The following is a 16539-nucleotide window of genomic DNA, read 5'->3' on the forward strand; positions in this document are numbered from 1 at the left end:
TCATCCCTAAACAGTTTTGGGTTGGGTTCCCCCCCCTTTTTTAAAAAAAAAACAAAAAACCACCAACCCAGACTTGTGCCTGTTGTTCCCCTTTCACTTACTCTATCTTTGGTGTAGTATAGTATACATAATTTAAATAACCAGGGAATCTCTCTGGGCTCAAAACCACCTGCTGGCTTATATTAGCTAATTAATGGTGATTTATCCAAGTTACTAATTTGAGTGGAGCTGATTGCCTTTAGGAATTTTGAGAACGTTGTAAGAATTTTGATTATAATTATGCTTATTTGATGGGCAGTCTACTTAAAATACTTAAAAAAAAATAAAATTGCCTGCCAGCTGATTTTTAACAGTGCCAAATAAATGACTTGGTGTTGTTTTCTACTAGAGATCATGTATTCAGGTAGTTTGTTTACTCTGCTGCTCAATTTCATCTTTGTCTGGCTCCCTATCATTTTCTCTTTTATATTAGGGTTTATTTGCCTAGCTTTGAAACAATGACTGCATGAAAAATAGTACTGATCTTGAACCTGCAGAGCTTAATCATTTTCACAAAAACTAATATAGCAGATTCATTTCAGCCAAACTTCTCTGTCATGCTGACCTGATTCCCAGGGCCTGAAAGTGTGAATTTAATGGTGGTACAATGTCTGAGGTAAGAATATAATAGAAACCTCTCAGCAGTATATCTATTGGATCAGTGTAATTTCTTTTTTCTCTACTGGTCTCAATGTCTCTTAAGGCAATCTAGTCTGCAGACAGCAAAGGAGGCTAGCCTTCTCTTTTACTGTGATCCCAGTGCTACTTATACTAAACAAAGAATCAACTCCCTAGATAAGGTATACAGTAGACATCTGTTAAACACATAATCCTAGAGGAAAATTTAGTCTATTAACAAAATCATTCTTTTGCTGTGAATTTAAGAGGATACTACTACGAGGTCCATCCTGAAGACCAGAAACTAAAGTTATTACAATTTGGCTTTATTATTATTGCTTTTTAACTTTGGGGGTGAGGAAGTTTTTCTGATAATTATTTTCAAGTACTAAAAATGAGAATTACATACTATGTTCTCTAGAAAGTAACAAGAACCTGGTGGTAGACACGTTGGCTGCCAGTACACGTTTGTAGATGAAAATTTAACAGAGCTAAAATAATTCACCAAACTGTAGCAATTGTTTCCAATGTAACTCAATCATGAGAAATACTACTACTTTGCGCTCTTGCTGCATCTACTATCATGCAAATACTCATGTTGTGCAAATTGCTTCTACAGAAACTTGTATGATAAAGGAAACTTAGGACATGACCCAGCATAAGCGTACTCTCACAGATCCTTCTTTATACAAAGCTTTCTGACAAAGCCTTGTCTACTGCTGATGAGATGGGAGAAATTGTAGACAAGTTTCCTCAAAGTCTCAGCTAATTTTATACGAGAAAGTACAGAAAAGCTATAATTTGTAGCAAGTTTCTTTAAAACTGGAGTACTACAGATATGGCATTTAATGTCATATCTTTGACTGATATCCAAGAAGCACAAGATAATAAAAAATGGTCCTGGAATAATAATTTTGACCAGAATCAACTGTACCCGAATCACTCTGGACACACACTTTTCTGATATACTCTCCCAGAACCTCCAAAAATACACAGATTTCATTCTCTCCCTAGGCTTCTCATAAATAAAGTGTATATTTCCATTGGGAGTTATGGGTAATCAACATCTCAAACTGCTTTAAATATTTAGGTATGGCTTTCACTGTCTAATTATAAATAGCCAATATTAAAGAGATCTGACCTTACGTTTCAGTAAGCTCTTTTCTTGAATAATGAAGGATTAAGAGAAGAATTAACTAATAACTGTGCTTTTCTGTGATTATTTAAGAAACAAGAAAAAAAACATACCAGAGAGGAAAAGTGAGTTTTCAACATTTATAAAGCAAATTGGTGGCAAAGAGGGAAATAAATTGCTATCTCATACTGCACAGCCCTCAGTGCCTAATTCTCTCCAGATATCACTCTCTATGTGCTTTTCTGATAGTCTGAGTCCTTCCTGTCATGTCAAATGTTGCTTAGCATGAAAATCAGACTCCATCATTTTTGTCCAAGTTAGGCTGCTCCTTCTTTTAGATTTTTCATCTCTGAATAGTGTTCAATGAAATAAAACAGAGAAATTCAGTTCATTCATTAAGAATTATCTCACTGTTAAGTAAAAAGGAAGACAAGGGACAGAGGTGTTACAGTTCACTTCTGCAGTTGAACTTTTTCAGCTACAGCACAGTAAAAGCTAGAGAACTTTTGTTGTCTTCTACAGCAAAATAACTAACCCTACTGTTAGGTTTTTTTTCTACAAAAAAACCACACCTTTTTTGGCAGAGGAGACAAAGCCAACTCTCCCTCCAGTTTCTCTGCAATCTTTGATCTCTAAATTCCCCTTTCTCCTTCCCCTTGATGTTCTGGTCTCTCTGATCTCTGTTCATCACTACCATATATGTCTGTATAATCTCCCACTCGTAATAACTTTAGGACAACCAGAACCTCAGCCTTCATTTCTGGCTGACATGCATTTCTTTGGAAATAAAGAGCTAGGCAATCTTGCGGTCTCATTTTAGATCAGTTCATCAATGATGTTCTGCAGGACTTTTTGATTACGTCTGCCCAAATTCAATGAGCAGGTCAGTGAATCAAGCTTATGAACACCAGATTTACAAGATTTTATAATAATGAAAAATACGTAAGAGAAAATATAAGGGACTCTTTGTCACATCATGTCATATTTAAAGTATTGTCTGATTTAGCTCACTCAATTGCTCGTCATGAACATGTGAGTTTTGCTTAATATGTTGATAACATAGTGCTCAGTTTTCATTTTTGAGTAATTTTTTGATGTGTTTACTTACTATGTGTCCAATAAAAAAGCCTGACCTTTCAGTCACTAATTGATGAAGATCATAAGTAGCTAAACTTGAAAAAAACATGAGATAGATGACGTGTTTGCCATCACCAAATACTAAAGCAAGAAATGAAAGTACAAGCTATATAGAAAGCCTCAAAACCTGCTGCACTCCACATTCTGAAAAGCAGTTTATTGCAATATATATGGCATTGTGATATCTAGAAAATGCAAACTTATTGACAGTCCCTATTATTTTTGTCCTCCTCTCAATTTCTCCTCCCAAAAATGAATATGCTGACTAATCAAATTAAATATTATTTAGCTGAAGACCTGCAGTTAAATGAAATGAAATGATCTTCATATCTCTAACTCCTTCACAACTGGTAAAAACAAAAAGGAGCTCAAATTCAAATCTCTGAGCAAGGGATGAGCCAAACTGCTCATCTGTAGAATGTGTTTTATTTAGGCTGTATTCACATTTTAAACATCTAGGACTGTTTGTTATTTTGAACACACTATATTCTTCAGAAATTAACTATGCAGCTTTGGACTTACTAATCATAATTTTTCAAGAGACTTTATTGTGAAGAAATCCCCTTTACCTCATAGATACTGTCTTGTGCAATGTACTTATTAAAAACAGCACATCCCTGTTGCCCAGAGGGCTGACAGCCTCCTCCAAAGCGGTACTGCTGCTCTAAGCTAACCTCCAGGGGCTACTCCAGAGTGATGCAGCCTTCATCCCCTCCCACAGAGCCTGAACATATCATACCTACAACAGTCGCAACCTCAGCTAGCCTGAGAAATGCTATTCCTAAGGTGGCTACTGAACTTCACTTCTGGTAGAGAGGCAGTTTGGCAGAGCAGAGAAGAAAAAAAAAAAATCACCTATCATTTTCAAAAACTTTCAAAAAATTTATGAAAGAATAAGTGCATGGATTCAGTGCAGCTGAGGGCTTTTTTTCCTCCTTCTCAGATACAGGTAACATTTGTTTCCATTATATCACTCATAGGTGACTTTTTATCTCACATGATGAAAATATAACAAAGAAATAAAACTGCCAAACTCTGAGCCTTATAACTGAGACAGGGAATGCTTGCAGACAGCACTGAAGAACAAAAAAGCACTGAACAAATTCAGTTCAAAAAGACTGATCATATCCTGAGGTACAGCTAGGGCTTTTTTGTTGTTGTCTGTTAAAAGTGGCATAAAACCTTTAGAGATTTTTTTCTCCAAAGATGGTATTTCTCTAGTTTACTAGATACACTGTTTTACTTTGCATGAACACCCTCTTTGACATTAAGTTCAGCCTTCGGGCTAGCATCACTTATCTCTGTTTCCAAAAATCCTCATATTTGATTGTCACATTTATTAAGTCAGACTCTGAAACAACTTCCATCATTCTATAGCCCTTTTCTCTTTCTCTTCTTCCTTCAAAATGTAAGCAATCAAATAGTTTAAAGCTTGTAGGAAACCTGAAATTATAGGTATAGTTTAATCATAAAGTATTGTACTCAATTAATTTTTCAAATAGTTCTCTGAATTTCAAATCTACAAATATTTGTAATTTCTAGAGGCCAAAAGACATGGACAAATGCTCAAATATTAAATATTTTACAACATACACCACCCCGCCCTGACTTTTTATTTGCTTAGTTTACTTTCAAAAGCCTTGATTTCTTGGGTTATAGATCCCTTAATACTGAGTAGAGGGAGAAAACACTACAGACCCAATAGAATTTCTGTTAAATTCGTCTTACTTGTTGCTTATTACCTATGCCTCAAGTTGAAAACCACGTTATATTAACATGGAAACAATTTTAAATTGAAAAATAAATTTTAATGAAAATCATACTATATCAGAAGACTTGGCAGCAAGAGAAACAATCTTGTGAGCGCATGTAAAATGCTCAATGAGAAAATATATCTCTTGGTTGGTATCAGCCAGTGGAAAGGAGCATTTCAGTCACAGCATGTGGTCATCTTCAAATCCTAATTACCAGAGGTTTTAGGACTCAAAAATGCATATACCAGAACATTTTACCTCTAAGTAGCTTTAAAACAGTAATTATACAGCGGATTATTTGGAAAACATATCAAGGCAAGATTGACTTGCCCTCGGAGAAGCAGAGAAGTTTCATACAATGAAGTAAGAACAAGAAAGTAGGAAATAACCTCCACCCCAAATTCTTACTTGCAAGCTACTCTTAATCCTAACACTACTACTTGTAAGCTGCTCTCAATGCCTTTTAAACAAGATCTGCGTGCCACTCTCCAGACTTATTTGCACCAGAGCCCCTCCCTCATGTATGTCCCAGCTATACAGGGATGCCATATTCAGGTTTTCATAAATAACTCCTACAAAAGGGTTAGTATTCCCCACAATACTTGGATTGAGCACAAAAGTGTCTTAGAAAGCATTCAGTAATTGCACCTCTCTCATGTGGTGGAATTTTTTCAGCATTTACGGAAGAGACCATGTTCACCAATGTATGGACACATACATGTAAGTACCTATAGTTCCCATTGTGTTTACAATCAAATCATTCATGTGAAAAACCCCTAAGGAATACACTGAATCGCTGCTAGACATTCTAGCCTCCCACCCTTTCTAGCCAAAACTGCCAACGTAAGCCCTTATGTTCTATACAGAAACGATGTCGAAGGCACTGCATGCTGCCGCTCCCTTAAGACAGGATTGTCATTTTTTGGGCATGCAGCCCCGGGAATAGCAAAAGGGGAGGTTGTGAATTTAGAATACATATGTTCTCTTCACTTGAATATTTGCATTTGAAAATGTCTGTACCTGAGGATAAAAACCACACAAAACCAGCAAAAAACTTGTACTGTGTAGTCAGCACGTTCATGAAAGTGCCATTAATAGTAACTTCATATGAGGTCATGTACATGCCTTAAGCCTCAAGAGACAATGCTCTGGAAGGAAACACTGAGACAAAAGCTGAAAGATTGCATTTACCCCTTGTAGTCCTGGCAGCCTAGGAAGAGATGAAATGATCCTGGGCTGGAAAGTGGACAAGGGAGGGACACATATAAAAATCACCCTCATCATAATGGCAACTCATAAACCATTGAAACATGTGGCTGCAACGGACATCGCACAGTTCATTTTCATACATATCTCAACTCTGTTATTGTTTCTTCTTCTGTGTCTACAGAAGAGACGCAGGGCACAAAATCTACCATTAAATTAAACTTTTCTTTTGGTCATGATTTTTAGCTCCTTTTCAAACTTTCTGAACTTTCTCCAGCTTGTCTGCTTACTTCATAAAGCACGATATCCAGAACTGCTACGACACTAATGTGAGACCTTATCAGGTGTTGAGTAGAGCAGGATTACTTCAAGAGTCATCATTTTCAATACCTTAGTAAGATGTTTGCAGTTTTTACAACTTAACACTGTTGATTCAGGTTCAGCTCGTGATTTACTGCGAGTCTAGATTTTTTTTTCCTCTCCACAGAACTGGTATTTGCTCCCTTTTTGTAACTTGATTATTCTGGATTATATATACTCACACATACACACACACTAATGCCGAGAACATTACAAAATGTGTGTTTCTCAATTTGTCAGGATCCTTTTTGAATTGCAATGCCATGAACCAGAATGCTTATGTTCCTTCCCTAGTTTGTGTTATCTGCATATGTGATAAGCATACTCTCTATTCCAGTCTCCAGATAAGGAATGAAAATACAAGATAGTACAGGCTTGGATCCCTATAGAAGCCCATGCTAAACAGCCTTCCATTTCTAACAACAGCCACTGATAGCTTTTAATCGTCAGGTTTTTTTATAAAGATTATTTACCCACTTGACAGTAGGTTCATGTAGTCCCTGCTTCCTTACTTGCTTATGTGTTGCGTGTAATACTACGTCAAAGCTTCAGACAGACAATATCATATATATTTTCCTTATTTTAACTTCTTTACCTGGAAGTCCTGTTGCCCTGTTAATTATTTTGGCTTGACACAATTTGTTTTGGCAAATCCATTTTGGCTGTCACACATTTCCTTGTTTTCTCCTAGGTATCTATCAAATATCTGATTGTATGTTCTGGTATTTTTCCAAGACAGCATCCTAAGTTGTTCTGTCTGAAATTCCTTGGTGGCTCCTCCTCTTTCCCTTTCTAAAAACAGGCATCAGGTTTGTCTTTTTCCACTACTCTGGAACCTGACTTGACCTCCATGAGTTTTCAAAAATGGCTAATGACCTCAAGACTGTTCCAACCAGTTTTTTAAGTGTTGTAGGATAAAGTTTCTGAGGCCCATCTGCTTTGAAGATCTAACTCCTCTAAGTACTCTCTAGCCTACTTTCTCCTGTTCTAGCCTTGGATCTTGCTTTTTCTGTGGCAGATATAAACTCTGTTTGCCACATGATCCCAGCTGACCTTTTCAGTGAAGATTAAAGCAAAAAAAGCATTAAAGCACATTGGCCTCCCCTAGGTCATCTATTAAGAGTTTCTCCCCTCTGTTGTATAGCAGGCTAATACTCTCCTCTGGCTAATAACATACTAATAGTTTGTTATCCTTGATGTCCCTTCCTAACTGTATCTCTACCACAGTTACTCTTATTTTATACTTTATCAGAACATGAATCTTTTCTCCTCTGCTACATGTTCTACTTTCTCCATCACACTTCATTCTGTGTGATTAAAAAAAATCAAACACTGGTGTATTGGTACATAAAAGGAGATGTTCTTTTTGTCTGCACCAACATATGCACTTCTGCCTGAAAAATGTCATGGTGTTATGAATTTTTCAGTATTAGCAGGAATAGAGGTGCTATATAAATAATGCTTTAACCATTTATTGATTGGTGCTTTAACAACATCTGACTCTGCTAAAATCACAACTAGATGACTGGAAACTCATTGTTTTATTTAAACTTGATGTTGCACCACTGCCTATATCGGAGACTTGAGTTCGGGAATAAAAATTGGTGCTGACAAACAAATTCGCTGGAAAGAAAGTCATATAAAAATTAAACATATCTCAGCACTGGACTTTTGGCGTGTTTCTCAGTACAGCTATCGAGAGGTGGGTATAACAGAAACAGCTCCCCCAGTGCCTGGCAACAGTGAGGTCACCATCTGGGTTCTGTGGTCTCAGAAAGTGCAAGGAGAAGGGGAGGGAAAACTCAGGAAGGGGGGTGAGAGGGAAATGTTATGAAGGGAGATGACTGCCATGGCAAGTGAGAATAAGAGAGGGAGAGAGGACAAATATTTTGCTACCTTCGGGGCCTGAAAGAGCTCCTGGTATCTCTGTCCTTCAAATGTGAAATTTATCACTTAAATCCTAGAAATTATTTTTTCTTCTCCAAAATATGTCTGAAAAAAAACAATAAGAGGAATAAAGCAAAAATAAAAGCTTAGCCTTTTAAAGCTTGTTTAAATCTTTCAGTTGAATTATTTCTAAAATAAGGGTCCACTCCTGACCCTTACTGCAGTGAAAGTATTCTTATGAGCAGGGATTACTCACATGAGTAAGAATCACGAATGTATTTCCTAATACACTTATGGCAGAAAAACTTGGATCCATTTTTCTGCATGTTTCATGGATGCAATATGAAACAATGAAGAAAGGGCTTCAAAAGTGATCTTATTTCTGTTTGCCTCAAGTTGGAAAGAAAACAAATTAATAATTTGCAAACCAACAAGAATTCAACCTTGAAATGCCTCTGGTCATCAATTGTTGCAAGAAAGGAAAAACAAAATGCAAGAGAAAACTGAGGATTACATTTTAAAATCAAGAAAAGAACAGCTTCTATACAGGAGAAATGTTTGCTTTATACTCTGCACAGATGCTGTACAAGCAAAATTCTCAGTATATTAATATAAACTGTCTGAAAATATTCGACCCGATTTCATAAGACCAGCCAAAACAAAACAAAGGGAAGCATGACGTTTATGGGCTTTTTCCTCTAGCACAACCATGCAAGCTGAGCTGTGAAACTGTGATGGAAATATTAGAGCTGTTGTGCCTGAAAAAACGCAGTGATCATTTCATTCTTCCTGTCTTTTAATGCTCCAGGGTTTTGGAGACGAATAGGAGCAATAAGTTCACTTTGCAGAATTAATGCTGTAATTCTTTATCATAAGAGCGGAGCATTACCTCAATCTGATTTTTCTACAAAATGGTTCAAAGTCTATTTTTAATGATGGCCCTAATTTGTTAACACCTTTTAAATTATTAATCCCCTTTATATTCAAGTAGTTATTGCATGTCATAACAATGTATCTATGCAGGGAAATTTAATAGTATTTTCTGCATGTCAAGAAAAGGCTTGTTCTGCAAAATGCTATTAAAACTGATAATGAGCTAAATATTTGCCATAGCAAACACTGAAATTACTATATCAATCAACTTTGGGTTCTCTTATTCAATAAACAAAATTTAACCTATTAACTTTGCCTAATTTTAGGCAGGAAAATGCTTGTTTTCAGGCATATCTTGCCCTTGACTTCATATCTTTATCATCTGATAACTACATTTTCCTGGCCAATTAAGCCATTGTTTTGAATCAGATGTAGTAATACAAGCCTTTTATTCTGTCGTGAATGCAACTATACTACTAGATCCCGAATGTGATTTTTACTGAGCAAATTTAGACTACATTTTAAAGCACACATATATCACAGGAAAACGATAAGCTATGTTCCTGAAGACACCTTTCACATTAAAGAAAAAAAAAAAAAAGGATTTATAAGGAAGTCAAAGGGTAAAAGAAAACCTTATATTGCAAATCTCTTAGCTCTTCAGATTTCAGTATCTCCACAGATTTGTCTATGTGGCAGGATGTTTGTGTTAATATTTTAAGACAATAACTCCAAAAATATAAAAACTGCATGCAAGCATCACCACTGACAGGCACACGACGGAAAGCATCCTCTTTCATGAGCATCTAAAGCATAAATCTGAATGCTGATTGAATACCTAACATCCAATTCAATGAAAAAAGAGGCAGGTTCCAGCTCTGAAGAGTACACATAAGCTGAAATGGTTTATTGCATAAGATGAGAGCCTTGCCTCAACAGTGTCTGCTGGTGTCTGATGTTGCTGCTCATGCAGAAGTGGCTATATTCACCCGCTCGCTTGCTTTGGTCACAGCAAATTGTTGTGTGATCAAGAGGGATCAAAGCGCACCCTCTAGAGGCTAAATGCAACTCCTGGCACGATTAGAAGTCCCCCACTCACCTCGGCCCCCTACCCCAGGGTTGTATTTGGCCCTCGATCACCTCTTACAAACAAAACGACCATAGACGGTCATGAGAGGGGTATTAAAAATACCAATTTTGCACTGGTGTCTTGATCTAAAACGCTAGAATGGAGTGTTCTTTTGCAAGTGCATCCTCCATAGCATTGCTGTCCAGGATAGAGTGGCTGCACAAAATAAAGAATAAGATTTTCTTACCCCTGCCTGCAGTAAACGTCTTGCTCATGCTGGACTCCATCATGGACCTCATAAGAACTTCAAAGAAAAACGTCTCCTATACTTGTATATTGTAGGGGAAGCAAGGTGGAGTCAAAAGGCATGCTCCCCCAGTTTCGAGGAAAAGAGGTATATTTACTAATTCAATAACCTGTGGTTCTTACTCAAAGACAATTTCTTAATATAAAATATTTCCAATGAAATGATGCAGAGCCACTCCTGAGAGGAAATTAACTGTGCTGTAAGTGTCATTTAGGTAAGACAAGGCTACTTGTAAAGGCTCATACTTGTGGACCTTGTTCCTCAGCTTACAATGAACTTATTTCTTCTTTTCTCATATTCCAGATCCTGCTATACCTCATTGCTGCTAAATAAAGCGAATACCAATTTCATTTAATTAGGGGCAAGAACAGTATTAAGCTGTTTTTTCTATGTAAATTACATGAAGAGTTGACCTAAAAGCACCAAAATTCCTCTCAGAACAATACTGTCAAGTGTTAAATCTCTTATACTTTGCTCTCCAAGACAGTATTCTGTTCATTAAGAAACAATTTTCTGTGAAAGATCTTATTTTTCATAATGATTAATAAGAATGGTGATTTTTGAAAGGATACCATGGATTGGTCATAAATACATTTAATGTCTTAAACTGTTTAATAGTTTTCTCTGGTTATCAAGATAGACCATATTTTCAGGTACAAGTTTGCAATCATTCATACATATAAAACTGCACGTATGTAATCAAGGCTGAGTTTGTATCAGGAATTTGTGTGTAAAACCAGTTAAATGATAACATTTATGCCCCCAGTGAGCATAATAAAGCCAGACAATTCTGAATTACCTTAAGGTTAAATTTAAAAGAATCTCAAATTTCCAGAAAGATTGCTGTTGAAGGTTCAGAAACATTTTCAGTTTCCTTGTAGTGACATGCAATGCATAAAAAAAAAACAAACAAAAAAACTTAGTGGCTGCAATTTCAGTTAAAACTGATTTTAAACCCCACACTTTGCAGTTTCAAGTATTTCTGCTTACAATACCACTAATATGACAGGAAAATGAGGAAGAAAGAGTGACTCTGCAACAGGGGAGTGTTGCTTACTTCTATCTCATACTGTGCCAATACAGAGAAGTAGACCATGGGAGGTACACCATGCAGAGACATGCACCATTAGCCAGCTAAACCCAACTCTTCGAGGCAGCTACTGAGACTGAGCCACTGTGGCTTAATCTGAGATTGTTCTAAGGACCAATTTTTTAGGTGATCATAGTTGCTAATAATTATTTTCTCATCTTACTTTTAGTATATAAAAAGTTGGCTAAAACCTCAAACCAGAGAAATAAAATTGTGTATAGCAAAGCAAACATGAAAGAACCTCATGAATCTCAGGTAGGTATAAAAAATGGAAGGTTACCACATAGGCAATTGCCAAATATATATATATGTATAAAATCAGCCAATGGAGACAACTTTGAAATAAGGAAAAAAACGATGTAAAGTTAGAATTAATGCAAAAATCAAACTGAATTTATTGGGGTGGGGGAATGAATGATCCATTTTTTAATGAAAATTGTCATTTAAAATATTAAATAAAAAATAAAGTTTCAGCTAACTCTTGCAGCAACCAAACACATATCAACTGCTAACACCTCAGAATCACAATTAAAAAAACACTGATGGAGGGAAACTTTTTTCATCTGTTTCTAGGAAGCTGTAGAGCACAATCCTTCAGTCTTCTAAGTAATGATTACTTCAGAAGCTCTTAAGCCCTTGTTTTATCCATGGAGACTGAGATTCTCAGGCACATAGGAAACCTCAGTCTAGTCCAAATAAAATGCAACAGCCTCCTTAATATCTAGACCACAAAGTTCTGTGTACACAGAAATTACAAAGTCAGGAAAAAAAAGTTTTCTCCTTAACTAAATGTGACTGTTTATGTTGGACATTAGCAGGTCCCACACGTGCATCCTTAGAGACAAACACTTGAAAATGTTTACAGCTAGAGACACAATGAAGACTCAATGATTATGAGAGCTTGAACACAAAGCTCAAGTTTATGGAAATCAATAATAGACATCATATCTCATCTTAAGTCTGACAGTAGACAACATTCATAGACAATTTTCTACTTTCTTTCCATTAGGAACACTCCTCTCTCAAACACCCCCAAACACAGTGGCACCTCACAATATAAAACCCAAAACAACACGTGTCTCTGCAGTGCTTGTTGGACATGTAAGTAGAGGAAAGAAACATCCTTCTTCTCCAGAGAGGCTCCATCTGTCAATCTGGAGCATTCACAGCAGAGTGAGATGACTGAAATGGGTAGAAGAAAAATCACACATGCCTCTGTTTCACATGGAGTGAAAGAATGTATGGAAGACTAACTAACTCCCTGACCATAACTGCTTCCACAGGATACTCTTTCTGTTCAGCTATGATGAAGCCATTTTCCTGAAGCAGTGTCTCCTTGAGCAGAATGCTTGCTGGATGCAATTTGAATGGGTTTTATTGATAATTTGATTTATTTGAAGACTGATGATTTTTGTACTCTCTTCCTTTAGTTATAACTTCTGCAGAAGACAAATATAGCCTCAGACTCTTTTTCATGAAGGAGTCCTATGCCAACAATAGCCTTGCCAGCTTCTAACTTAGGTAGAAGCTTCTCTGTAGGAAGCTCTTACTAACGGAGGCAGCTATGGTTACATCTTAGGATAGAAAGAGGAGTAACATTTAGAAAAGAATTTGACTTGCAAACCTGGCTAGGGAACTATCACAGATAAGACTATTCGAAGGGGCTCCAAGATCAGGAAAAAATGCCTTAAGTTGCCATGGGAGGAAAAAAAAAAAGAATTGATGAAAATGGAATATAAGCATTTGATAAGGGCTCAAAAGATGAGCCATTTGGCTTGTAAATATTTTGATTTCTCTTTACAAAAGGCTGGCAAAACAGGACTCGGTACAGCTTTATGAGAATCAAGAGTTGTGAAGGCACACAGCAGTACTGTAATTTTATTTATTTGAGTATATGGATTCAATTACTGAGCACTGAACCTGGAGAAAAATCAGAGTCTGTTTTTTGAAGTATCAAAACATACAGTCTAGAATGGATAAAGAGACTGTTCAGATCTCACATCTAGGTTTCTAGAAGAAACATCCTCAATCATAAATAAGGATCTAAAGCATTTTATTTGAGTTCCGTTGTATCTCTGGTAAGAGTTGAAGCATGAGTGGATTAACTCAATAAGATGAATTCAGAAATCTAGCTGCTTTCCTGCTTTAGAAACTTATGTAAGAAGAAGAGTCCTGAATTATGTAAGGGACTTTGAATAACAAAGCTTCCCAGCACTTAGAGACACCATTTAAGAATAAGCAGCAGCCCTTCCCTCTGCATTGGTCTATTTCTTGCTGGTGAAGCCCTTGTTCTTCCTGTGCTTTTGGAGTGGGTACCAATCTACTGTGCTCAGCTGAGCACTATGGACTAGTCCTACTGGACAAGATAACTGGAAAATAAATATTAAGGAAACCAGATCCTTGCATGTTCTTTCTGCCTCCTTCCATCAGTCATGCTCATAAGAATGAACTACCTTCCATCATATCTAATTAATACTTAGACCAAGTAATCTTTATAACCATCCTTTTCAGAAATCACAAAATTTTCTTCTAAACCCCAGCATGTGTCAGATAATGCCTTTCTCCAAGGTTACTGCAAAGATGGAAGGAATGATTTGACATTCTCATTGGATAGAACAGATACAGAGTTTGAACTACAAACAACTTCAGACATAAAGGAAAAACTTTCTAGTATTTTCCCTTTCCTGCATCATTTTACCCATTAGAATAGATTGTTCATGGATGCTGTGGAAAGTCCATTGCCAAGTATATTTTAAGAACAGGCAAGACAAACTTCCCTTAGAAATGACATAAAAACTGTTGCTCCTACACTGGAGCTGGATAAGATGACTTCTTAAAGTCCCTTCCATTACTATTTTTCTATGATCCTATGTTTATTGTCCTGGCTCATTAAATTTCACAGTTCTGGAAAAGACTAGAGACGATGCTGCCAAGGTGATTTGGGTATCTTCAAATTAACCCCACAGGCTTTGGCACTGAGAAAGAAAAGGACTGCCAACTGCTCTTCACGTTTTCCCTAGCCTGCCTCTGATCCTTCTAACTGGCGTCTAGTCAAAGTAAGACTGAACTTGTACACCTCTGTGTTTAAATGAACCAAAGTCCCATAGTTTACAGAAACAAATGTTAAAATCAGATTATTTTAAAAATCAGATTGTACCTATGTGGAAGCTTTGATTGTCCTATCCAAGTATCTCTATACCACCTTATCATATTCAACTCAACTTGCATCTTCACAAGTGGTGAAGATTCCAGCTTTCTCCATCAGAAGATGATTCATTCCTCTTTACAGACTGTACTGAGGACAAATCTTTTTCTAAGATTGTCAGTAACATGTATCAAAAGAAACCCAGGGAGCATACACAAAGCGTGTGGCTGAAAGGTGCTTTACAATATTGGGAAACAAATGAATTCAGGGAAAATTAATGATAATTATACTAATAAGCTTAAAATAGTATACAACTGGAAAGACACAACAAAGTAACAGTTGCATTGTAAGGAATCTAAGTTCCTGAATTGATACTCAATTCATTTTGGAACTGAAAGGGATGGAGAGATGTCATGTGTTGCATTGGAACCTCCTTCCAGCCCTTCCAAAAGACCTACTGATGTCTTCTTCAGTCTAACCAAGAAGGGAGAGTAACAGTGTCCTACTGTTTTGATTCTGTTGTGACAAAACTGGCATAAAGAAGGAATTATACTGCAGTCTGCACAGTAGTACTTTATGCTGCAGATTGTGCATAGTATTACCAACTCCAGATGGCTCAGGGAACAAGGGATTTAATTTGAAAAAAAAAAAAAATGTTGCAAGAATCTAAATGTAGAACTTAAATATAAGATCCTAATGGTCAAAATGTAAGATCCTGGATCTGCTGCACAACATACTATTGTGGACCAAACTGTACATTTTAAGGTAACCCCTAAAAATCATAGTAGGACTTAAAATGAAATAAAAAAATAGCCTGAGTATATGTAGCCTACAAAACTAAAAAAACCAAACCAAACCAAAAGAAAGCAAGCAGCTGTAAATGCTTTCAAAAGCTTAGGGCTACTTCAAAATCCTCCAGAAAACAGGGAAGCCTGTGAGATGTATTGACACAGAGATGTATTGTTGCATGTCCATAATGATGTGCATACATATATATTCTGTAGGTTTAACCGAGGATAAGAGTTCAAAATGCCCTGGAAAATCTAAACATTTGGGTGCAAAACCCCTAGATCTCTTACTCAGCTGGGAAAAAATACTCTGAAATAAACATTTATTCTCTCTTCACTCTAAGGTTAAAATGGATTCATTGCTGACTTCGTCCATTTGCCAATTGTTGACAGCTGTCAATATAGGGATTTGATTTCTTTATCTAAGCATCACAAACACTATATTAGTATCTTCAGAGAAAGATCTTGACTGTGAGCTGCAGTTTCACTGCCCCAACTCAATTACTGCATTCTTGAACTGCAATGTATTCATTTGTGGGCAGTGGGGCAGCCAGTGGGAGGGTATTGATTGGAGTATAATGTCATGTGTAGCAGCGAGAGTAAGATGAAAAGTGTTTTCTGCTTAATGGGTTGGTATTAAGTAGGTGGGAATGGCTTCTAATTAGCCAACAATTGCTGTGTTTCTCAGTTTCCCTCCTTTCCCTCCTCCTGTCGGTCACCAGCTGCCAATCTCTCCCTCCTTTTCCCTTTTTGTGTGGAGTTCATTGCTCACTGCAGTGAAAGCCTTTGTTTAAAAAAGAGGGCTCCCAGGGTCTCATCTGCCAGGGTACAGCTTGCTGCCTGCGATGAGTAGCAACTGTCAGTTTATTTTATCTCAACCTTTTCATCATTCTGCTGAAACTGGTCGAGTGAAACCACCTGAGAGACCTGAGGATTCAGTACCTACAAGTCATTAGCCAGGACTGCTCAGTCTCTCCCCACACAGCAAGTCAACTGAACACTGCTTAAAATATAGTCCGCTTTAACCCCGTATTTTCCTATGGACGTATTAGAACTCTTTCTGCATCTTCTGGATTTTAGTTTCATGATCACTCCTTAAGCATACTACAACTGTGAACAGTAATATATTTC

General features: G+C 36.9%; 1 protein-coding gene across 2 annotated transcripts in view; it reads right to left on the reverse strand.

The window, feature by feature from the left end:
• The window catches only part of TTC29 (tetratricopeptide repeat domain 29), a 205263-nt gene that overhangs the window by 20617 nt on the left and 168107 nt on the right, over window positions 1-16539 (reverse strand). The gene's annotated exons all lie outside the window — the stretch shown is intronic.

This window comes from Balearica regulorum, chromosome 4 (assembly GCF_011004875.1).
Source record: "Balearica regulorum gibbericeps isolate bBalReg1 chromosome 4, bBalReg1.pri, whole genome shotgun sequence".
NCBI lineage: Eukaryota > Metazoa > Chordata > Aves > Gruiformes > Gruidae > Balearica > Balearica regulorum.